This window comes from Zea mays, chromosome 6 (genome assembly GCF_902167145.1).
Source record: "Zea mays cultivar B73 chromosome 6, Zm-B73-REFERENCE-NAM-5.0, whole genome shotgun sequence".
In the NCBI taxonomy this organism is placed as follows: domain Eukaryota; kingdom Viridiplantae; phylum Streptophyta; class Magnoliopsida; order Poales; family Poaceae; genus Zea; species Zea mays.
This window is the reverse complement of record NC_050101.1, coordinates 73,197,415-73,207,136: the sequence shown is the minus strand read 5'-3', so window position 1 is coordinate 73,207,136 and position 9,722 is coordinate 73,197,415. Positions and strand designations below refer to the sequence as shown.

Here is a 9,722-nt window from a genome sequence, read left to right as displayed (position 1 = left end):
TTCTGCACCATGAAAATCTAAGTCGCTCACTCATATGCTCCATGCTAGCCATGTTTATGATTGAGCAAGTATCCAGAGTTATCTTTCTACCTTTCTCATAGATAGGTTGTGCAACCCATCATCCAAAATTACCAAAAATCTTGAATAACAAAATTCAATCAAGAAAAGAACTTTACATATTCATCCAATGGCGAAGCCTTAGTAGCATACATTACACCTCACTATTTATGCATCCAACCTTCCTGATGACATAATACAATTTAATTATCCCACCCCTTCAACATATTTATGCAGACTTCAATAACTATGGGTTAACGGGAGAGGGCGTTGTGAGATAACATGACTCTCAACTTTGACATTGTCATTGTAGCTTCTTATATCTTTTTAAATATCAAGATAGTGAATTAGATACCTTCTACTAGTCTTGTTCATCCTTTGTCACGTCACATGTATTGGTATTCCTCAACTTATTATGGGACCAATTTAGCTAAAACAATGTCTCGTAAGTGACTGATGCTTAATGGAGGCACAATAGGAAAGATTAATTCTGGAGACATCAAAGTAATTAATTATTTTTTCTAATTTTTATATTGATCTCAATATATAACTATCTTACTTATATAACTTGTGATGTTATATGTATTGCATATCCTCTCTAACTTTTATATTTCAAGCGAGAGTGGTTACAAGTTATGTAGCAACCAGACATAGTCTATTGTTAATATAGAAGGTGTAAATGCCCATCCATCATGTAGCATTGTTGGCTGCACATTATGGGTGGATGTCATCACCAGACGTGGTGGATGTCGTCCATGCATGCGCCCACAGTAATGCACTGGTGTCATGCCTAGGATGCTCGCAAGATGTGCACATAGTCTTGTCTCTTGTGTCATATATGCATAACAACACTATGACTGCACAAACACTTGACCAACTATGACGTGTGTGTGGGCACACACGTGGTGTGCCCGGAGCCCATTAGAGGCACCGGGCACCTAGGGCATGTGATGCACTTGGACCCCATTGTGCTTGGTAGAGCAGTTGGCATAGGAGGTCTTCTTGGGGGCCAGCGGATCTAGTAGAAGTCCTAGTACACATGGTGCATCCGGACCTCATCAATGACAAGAGACCCAACAACATGTGCCGCAACTGGACCCGTCAATGGATTGGCGATGACATTCGTAGAATGGGAACTTGGTTACGTTGTGTGTGGCAGGGGACCTTGTCACACACAGATTTTAGGGCAAATCAAGATGCATATCAAATATGTGCTAGGATCAAGTTTCACACATATGATGGCTCATGGTATAGAACTCAATGTCACATCTATATTATATAATAGAACTTCCGTACAAAAATAACTAAATAGATTACATCATATGATTGCAACTATCCTCCACAACCATAGTTAACTAGGAGACGATGGCCTAGACCTTTCTGAACTCATCATAGCATCATTCATGCTTATCCAGCGGTACATGTTCTTATTCTAGTGTGATTATAACAAGGGTGAGCTCCCATATGGTCATCGCTTAGCAAGTGTGGGGAATAATGTGTATGAGCTCACATACGGTTGGGGCTCATGTGTAGCGTAAGGCTTACTAAGAAAAATGGTTAAGGCTGAGCATTACTTTTAAATAAGATGGTCAAATTTTTATTAGCAATTACTAACTATAAGTAAATATTATCCTAATTAAATAAGAGATCACATTTAATAACTCGCACAATGCAATGCATGGCATGTTAAATTTAATTTCATAAATTACTCATGTGAGGGCCCGAGCCGCTCATGCCTATGAGCACGACTGATATACCAGTTTTATACTCTGCAGAGGTTGCACGTCTATACCCACAAGTTGTGTTCCCTTTTTGCCCAGGATTGTACGGACCCTTAAACACTTCCAAGGTGAGTTGGCGAGGGTACACTACAAGGCCTTTACAAAGTTCCACTAGTATGAGAAAACCCGCTATCGTTTTGGACCAAGGAAGCATATGCCTTTTTTCATAGTCTGTAACCCCATCGTCGTAATTACATCTATCACTATACTCTGCAGCGATGCCTCCCCACTTGCCCCTATCGAGAATGGATTATCCTACACTACCTTTCCTAATTAATTGGCCAAGACCAAAGCCATATAGTCGTTGTGGTTAAACTGTTGTCTCAGGTGATCGCTCCATATTCCAATTAACAAAATGATCTTATCAAGCACAATAATAAATAATCTAGCAATATAATAGAACATGATGATAATTCATAAATGTTATTACTCCCAAAACTAGGTAAAGCAATAGCAGGACTACCCAATAATTCATTTGTATGCAAGGTGTAGGGTAAACAAAACTAGGTAACCTATTAGGTCCCATCAATTTAACCTAAGCATGCCATGGTGATTATTATAAACATAAATATTCTTAGGTCAAAAAATGTGATCAAGGACACAACTTGTCTTTTTGGTGTAGCACCAGGTACTTCTCCGAGTTGGGCTTCAGGTTCCTTGCAACCCCGCTTCTAGTAGGTAGCAATACATACAAATAAGCAAACAAGGGATACAATAACATTACACCAAAGCATGGAAACAAACTATATAGAAATATTTTACACGTCACTACGAGATTGCAGGTTCGAGAACTACTAAAATCAGAGTTAAAACGTGATAGTTATGAGTTTTCTAAGTTTCTAGATATTTTTAAATTTATTTTATACCTAAGAAATGATTTCCAGGGAATTTCCTATGATTTTTTATTTATTTTATTTCTAAAAAGGATGGCAGTTTATATTTTTGGAGACTGTAGGGTCTAAATCAGAATTCTTAGGACTAATTCGTGAGAGTCTTTGCACTGGGGTGGACTGCGGGTTGCTTTTTGAGGAACGCATGGTCTCTTACGCAAAACAACAATAGCCAAAGGGGTATGAGCGTGTCTCGGCCGCTAGATCTTCAACTAAAGGCGCGAATTAGATCCCCTCGTTGAACTGGTATGGATTTCCAGCTGCTAGATCCCCGATTGATGCCCAGTTTTCATCGGATCAAAACATTATCTCAATTTCTAATCAGGGTCGTCCGATCTTGAATATACAATCTAGATTTTATTAGGGAGAGATCTAATCTAATCCACTAACGCTCCATCTTATGACCAAGATCTGATCTAGCCAAAACGTTATCCTATCCCTCCGATCCAAACCCGACGACTACGGTTTAATGCACAAAGGGGTATCTCCACGTTCTAATCAGAGTCGCCCAGAAGGAGATCAACGACTCTAACCTCTTATTCTCGCTCCGACCTTGCACTCCAGTGGCGTGCGCCCACCCCGCGATGGCAACACGATAATGAGGCAGCGCCCCGGCATCATAGGTCACATACCCCTAATACAAAGGGCGCTACATGTAACGAAGGACAACACAAACTCATGTAAAGGCATCTTACAGGCAGCGGTGTAGTGGGGGAGTCCTCCCACGACGACACATGACACCACCACGACGTCCATGCTCCGGTGAAGAATTCCCTCCGCTCCAGCCATCAGTCGTGCCTGGCGAGTGCACCTCGTGCTCCCGCGAACTCCGACGAAGACCCCAGACCAAACCCCTGATTCTGGGAGCTGGTGAGGATGGGTTCTGGGTGCGGCGGCTATTTCTCCCGTGTTGTCATGGTGGCGCTCATCGGTAGATGCGACTCCTATATGCGGTGGTTGGATAGGAGCAGTAACAGCTGGATTTTATACCCTGGAGCCTGGCAGCAAGCCTGCAACAATAGGGAATCCGGCTAGCTGGCGAGATCCGGGTGGTTACATCCACCTGTGTGGTTTATTAGGGAGGGGAGGAATATGAATCCGACGGAGTGCCCCCCCCCCCCCCCGTGCCAGCCACATTGCCCGTGCGCTCGTGTTCGGTTGGGGATGGGGTATGTGGCGAGTCTCTTGTTCGGTACGGGTCCACCTGGCTGGCACGAGCTAGACACGGGCTGATGTGTAGAAGCTAAGCAGCGGTGACTGACCCCCAAGGCCCACATGGACACGAGTGCATAGGAGCGACAGTGGTGGGTTGGGCTGACGTGGTGTTTCCTAGGGCGTGGAGCTTGGCCAGCAACAAAGTCTTGGCCAAAAGTGCAGCAGGTGAGTTACCTTCTCCTTTTTTTTCTTTTTTTCTTTTCTATTTTGTTTTCAAACTTCAATTTGGATTTAAATTGAAATTTGGTTTTGCTTTATGAATCAAATGTAACAAACAAAGAAATCATCATGAGATGTGATATTTTTATAGATATACTATTTTTATTATTTCATTCCCATTATTTTAGGTAAGTTCTTCAAACATGCCGTCCATATTATTTATCGCAAAGAAGGTCATTATTTTCAATGCAAAAATCATATTAAGGGTTCATTCAAAGTTTTAATATTTATTTAGTTTAGGAGAAGTTAATGTACAATCTTTACCATGAATTATTTTGATTCAAATATTTTTAAAGAGTGCCTTAATCATAAAGTTGTAAAGGGAATAAATAGATTAAAAGTGTTTCTTTTATTTATTGCTCCAATTTTTTTAGTTTTAAGTTTTGGATCTAAGTTTTTGCATACCAACCTCTTACTTATTATTACTTATTTAATTTAGAGAGATATACTTTATAAAGGAAGGAAATCATTATTAGAAGACATTTTATCTCGAACCTTTTGGAGAAATGTTTTTTATAAATCCAACTATAGGATTTTGGGTGTTACAGACCTCCCATGCGGCCACATGGTAGGGGTCTCGACCACACACTTCTCCATCTAACTGGGTCTTCTTGACACCTACTGTGATAGTGGGGTCCCCAGCCTATACTCTGTGCTAGCTAGTTATGCTATAGTGTGCTGAAAGGGTGATTGGGTAACTGTTACATGTGCATAGGGGGGTCCTTTTATAGCCCCAAGGGACCTTGGAGCCGTTGGAGGTCCATTTGGAAGGCCCTGTGCGGCGACTCGACCAGACTTATAAGAGATCAAGTATGCAAACCATCTGTACCGCAGTGATTACCTCACACTTGAGCCCATATAAACCTAGGGTCTGATGAAATCATGAAGGATCTCAAACTTTTCCTTCGCAACCAAGATCCTAATGAACTGTCATTCGCTGCATCAAGTGTTACAACATTGCAAAGAGTTTAAAATAAGTCGGAGTGCATAGAGTTATTACAACATAGATGGCACGCAGGCCCAATGAACTCAAGTAGCAATCATTGAGGTGATAAGTTTAGCAGAAGCATTTATTTAACCAGCACCCACAACACGTGCGGGGTTTTCAAAATCTTGTGCCAACATTGGGTTATGTCAACCCACCGAAAGCATGAGACAAGAATGGAGAAGCCTTGCCCTTGGCCTAGTCATTTCCCGTAGCCAGGTATAAGCAGTGCTCGCAGTACCCATAGTACATCTGGCCATCTACAACAATCATTGGGAATAGCACCCTGAGTACTGGAATGTACTCGGCTAGACTGACCCATCCAAAACCAGGAAATAAGAAAGTAAAAGATTCCAAGGATTATGCAAAGCTATATCTGGAGTTGGTTATTTACTTTGTAAGGGTAACAGGAGTTAATGAAGTTGTTAGCAACTTAAAGAGTTATCAAGTTCATTATACCATTTTTAGTAGATAAGTATTTGTACCTATTCCGCTGCAGAACTAGATTTGCATCTGATTCTCTAAGTACTCCTCTGCAGTTTTACTATAAGCCTAGTTGTAGCTGTAATGAAGAATCAAGTTAAGGAAGACTATTCATAATTATCACATCAAGATTAACCCATCCCCTGACCATAGTTGGGGGTAACATCATTTCTTATCCCTATCATAAAGCCTATAGAAAGTGTAGTTCTTAAAACGATAAGATAACTCAAGTCAAGTGCTCACTATCCAGGAGCGATGGCGATTCGAATCGGTTACTAACCAACTGGTGGGTACTCCTAACACAAATCATATCCACGGTACTTCGTGAGATACAATCACCACTACACTCATTCTAGTGGTAGCCTTGCTGCACATCTGGGATTCCACAGGGGCCACCATACCCAGGGACTGCCCGACTACCAGAGGGTTAGGGCGTACCATCCACCATGGGTCATCTCGCCGTGTCCCCGTCACTCCTCAACCACACAAGTAAGTGCACCACGAGGTCGAATCCGGCTGGAATGATGTTCTGGCTTCACGGTCAGGACGAATTATCCGGCCAGCTAAGTGTATAGGCATAAATTCAACATGACTCGAGGGACCACAACGGTATAGTCCTTAATCGACGCAGGCGTGATCATTATGGCCTACATGATGCCCATAAGAGTCCACCCAGTTTCATTTTAAATCTTTATTTACATCATCGATATTATCCCATGACTTTATCCCAAATCAAGCATAAGTAACCACCTATATCTCGCAGGTGACAGGAGATCACCCGACTTCTACCGTTTAAGCAGGCCTAAGCATTTTAAGCGTGCTTACTTTAAATAGGTGGCAAGCATAGGGTAAACAAAGTAATCAAGTGTATATGCAACAATTGGTTTCAATCAACTCCTATACCTAATGCAACATTATAGGTAGAAAGTGAATAAATTAAAGTATTGCAAACATAGGAAGTTAGATGTTGGGGCTCGCCTTTCTTGAAGGAACTGGGCGGTGATCAGGACACTTCTGAGCTTCAGCTTCTGGTTCACCCTCTTCCACGAGAATTCCTGGCAGCTCCTCGACAATTCCCACTAGTACTTCCTCTTGCGATCCTGTATGATGTATGGATGCAGTATGAGGATACATGATGCCTTATGCAAGAGATGTATGATGCTTATGGGTGCATGTAGTGTGCATATTCTGAGTAGATTTACTATGCAGAGTTTTCTACAAGATAGTCTACATCGTCTAAGAACATGTAGTCTATCTTTTCTTGGTTGGTCCTCACTAGTATTTAAAGAATCCACATAACTTCACCCAAATTACACTACAATGTATTTCTAATTACCTTACACATACATGTGTAAACACACTAAGCAATATTCTTCATTTAGCACCCTTTTCTTTTTACAAGTTAGTTATCTCCTAGTGAGAAGGACTTTGCTCACACCCTAGCTATCATAACGGTAATTATTTACTCAATCATTCCAGGCTAAATCATAATTGAACCTAGAATTACTTGCAACTATTCAAACCTTTATATTCCATTTAACTGAACTTATATTGTGGATACTACTCGACCAGTTCCAAATTTAATACAAAAATTATAGCAGGTAGTATTCCTCTACCATACTCTACCACAAAAATTTCAATTGGTTTGGACCATTATTTTTGACTGCACAAAAATAAAAAGAAATGGTGTAGAAAGTAATTTAAACTACATTGTGTCACTAAACTAGTCAAACAATCATTATCATATTTTTCCTATACTTTACTTAGCCTAACAACATGTCACAAAAATTCACACAGACATTTTCTTTTATAAATCTTTTTCTATGGTTTTCTAAAGAAATCACCATTTTCCGTTTTTAATTTATAATTCAAAATTTCTCTGCATAATTGATGGTTCATATTAATTCCATAGGTGGTCAATGACACATGCCATGCTCACAAAAAGTTTCACAATAATACTCGATGCTTTTCTATTTATTTCCTATTTTCTAAGGAATCAGCAACTTAACCTTTTAATTCACAAAAATGAATTCATTAACAGAACATACCTCTAAATCAATTATCACGGATAGAAAACTCTAGAGGAACCTAATAAATTTTAGAATCATATTTTTCTGACTTCGAATTTATTTATTTTATTACTTATAAGCAAACTCAGTTTTCCTATTTAAATTCAAGCCATGCATAAAAACTTTCAAACTTTGACATGCGGTATTTTTAAACCGTAGATCTATCATAAGGAGTTCTACACAATTTATTTCACTATTTTTCGAGTTCAAAAACTCGAGTTATGCATGTCAGCCCCTCGGGTTCTAGTGAAATACGAATCCTACTCCTAGGTCCTTGGATACTATTACACTGAGTGTATGACCGTTTGCGAACAAAAACCCCTAGGCTTTGATCTATTTGTGCGCGACATCCATCGTATTCCTTAGAATAGAGAGAAAGAAGGGAGATGAGGCGCGCTCGGCCGACGACTTACCGGCGACGAGGCGAACGAGGCGAGGGTCGGGGAGTATCGGCGGTCGACGGTGAACTCGACGGCGTCCTTGGCTTGGTGGGTCATGGACGGAGACACTCGGTCCACGAGCGCCGGCGGGAACCATAGAACTGCAGCATCGACGATGGTGCTTGGGGCTTCTCCGAGGTCAAGCGAGGGGCTCCGGGTTCTCAGCTCGACGACGAAGCAAAGGAGATGTTCGGCTTGGACGGTGGTGGACGAGGAAAAGCGCGGCCACGAGCACAACTCACGTCAACCATGGCGACGTGGCGTCGGGGTAGAAGAAGAAAGCGATGGTGAGTGTGGGTGTGAGAGTGCGAGACGAGAGCAGATGGAGGCGAGAGTGGCTAGGCGCTCAACAAAATGGAGCGAGCGCGGCTGCTGGCTTGCCCACATGCGTGGACAAAGCGCAGCGTGGAGCAGGGTGCGGCGACCAGCGTCTAGGCGCGCGCCACTTAGCGGTTGCCGACTGCCCGGGCTGCAGACGCGCTATGGACAGAACGGGAGCACAAAATGTTGCTTGCTTCAGCCAAAATGCTCCCTTCTCTACTGGCTACAACTTTACTATAGGGTTTAGGGTGATTTGGCCGCTAGATTTTGAATCACAGGCTTCTAAAATCTGGTTTGTCAGCACTGCGTAGAACAGTTGAAACTGACTGTCTAACTACGTCAAAATATGTCAAATGAATTCAAAAACTTCGCCAACTTTTTACAGGGTGTGCCCTAGGTAATTATCTACAACTTTTGTAATTGGAACAATTGATTTGGAGGTTATTTTTGTATGAGCATGTCGACATTTGAAGAGAGGTACAAAATTGGACTTAGAAAAATCAGGTTTTTCCTATTTCTTTAACCCATTTCCCTAACCTTCATTTTTGGATGAGCTTCATTTCTTTTGGAATTTGAGTTCTTTTGATTAATAGTTTTAGGAGTCAAATACTTGCTCCTTAGATTTTTGGTTCTTAACAACATTCCACTCATTAAGCACAACATTCACTAAGCCACACAAAATCATATAGTTTAAGAAACTATCACCACATGAAATCAAGAGTTGAAGAGTGACCATAATCAACCTAGGTTATCTAAGTGGGTTTTCTTATACACACAAGCACTCAATGATAACCTATTGTAATAAAACACAGGCATCCTATGGGTCCAAACATGAGTTCACTTCACAACAAATAGTGAAAGTTCTAGATTTTAATGTAAGTAGTGAATGATTGATGATGCTCATGATAATGCTCTCATGATGCATATGCAATGTATGTGTATGCTTAACACCAGGGGTATTACACCCTAGTTGCCTTCTGTCCGCGGGTGCACCAGACTGTCCGGTGCACACCGGACACTACACAGTCAGCGGTCATGAAATCCCTGATTGGTTACTTTATGCTTCTGGGGGCACCAGACTGTTTGGTGCACCTCCTGACCGTTGGCTTTGACTCACGTGTCTTGTAGCCATTGGCCGGCTTACACACCGGATTGTCCGGCACTCCGTATGGACCGTCCAGTGAATTATAGCCGAAGGAGTCTACTTTTCCTGAGAGCAACCCGTTCGGCCGGACAGTTACCAGACTTTCTGGTGCTACCTA

The 9,722-nt window shown here is 41.7% G+C and overlaps 1 long non-coding RNA gene across 1 annotated transcript; it reads right to left on the bottom strand.

The window, feature by feature from the left end:
* Positions 1-2,215: 2,215 nt before the first annotated feature.
* On the bottom strand, positions 2,216-3,838 carry LOC103629422 (uncharacterized). The gene is made up of 2 exons (XR_554375.3): positions 3,424-3,838; positions 2,216-2,509 (listed from the first exon to the last, which is right to left on the bottom strand). It is a non-coding gene; the product is annotated as an uncharacterized lncRNA (long non-coding RNA).
* Between the last annotated feature and the right edge of the window lie 5,884 nt (positions 3,839-9,722).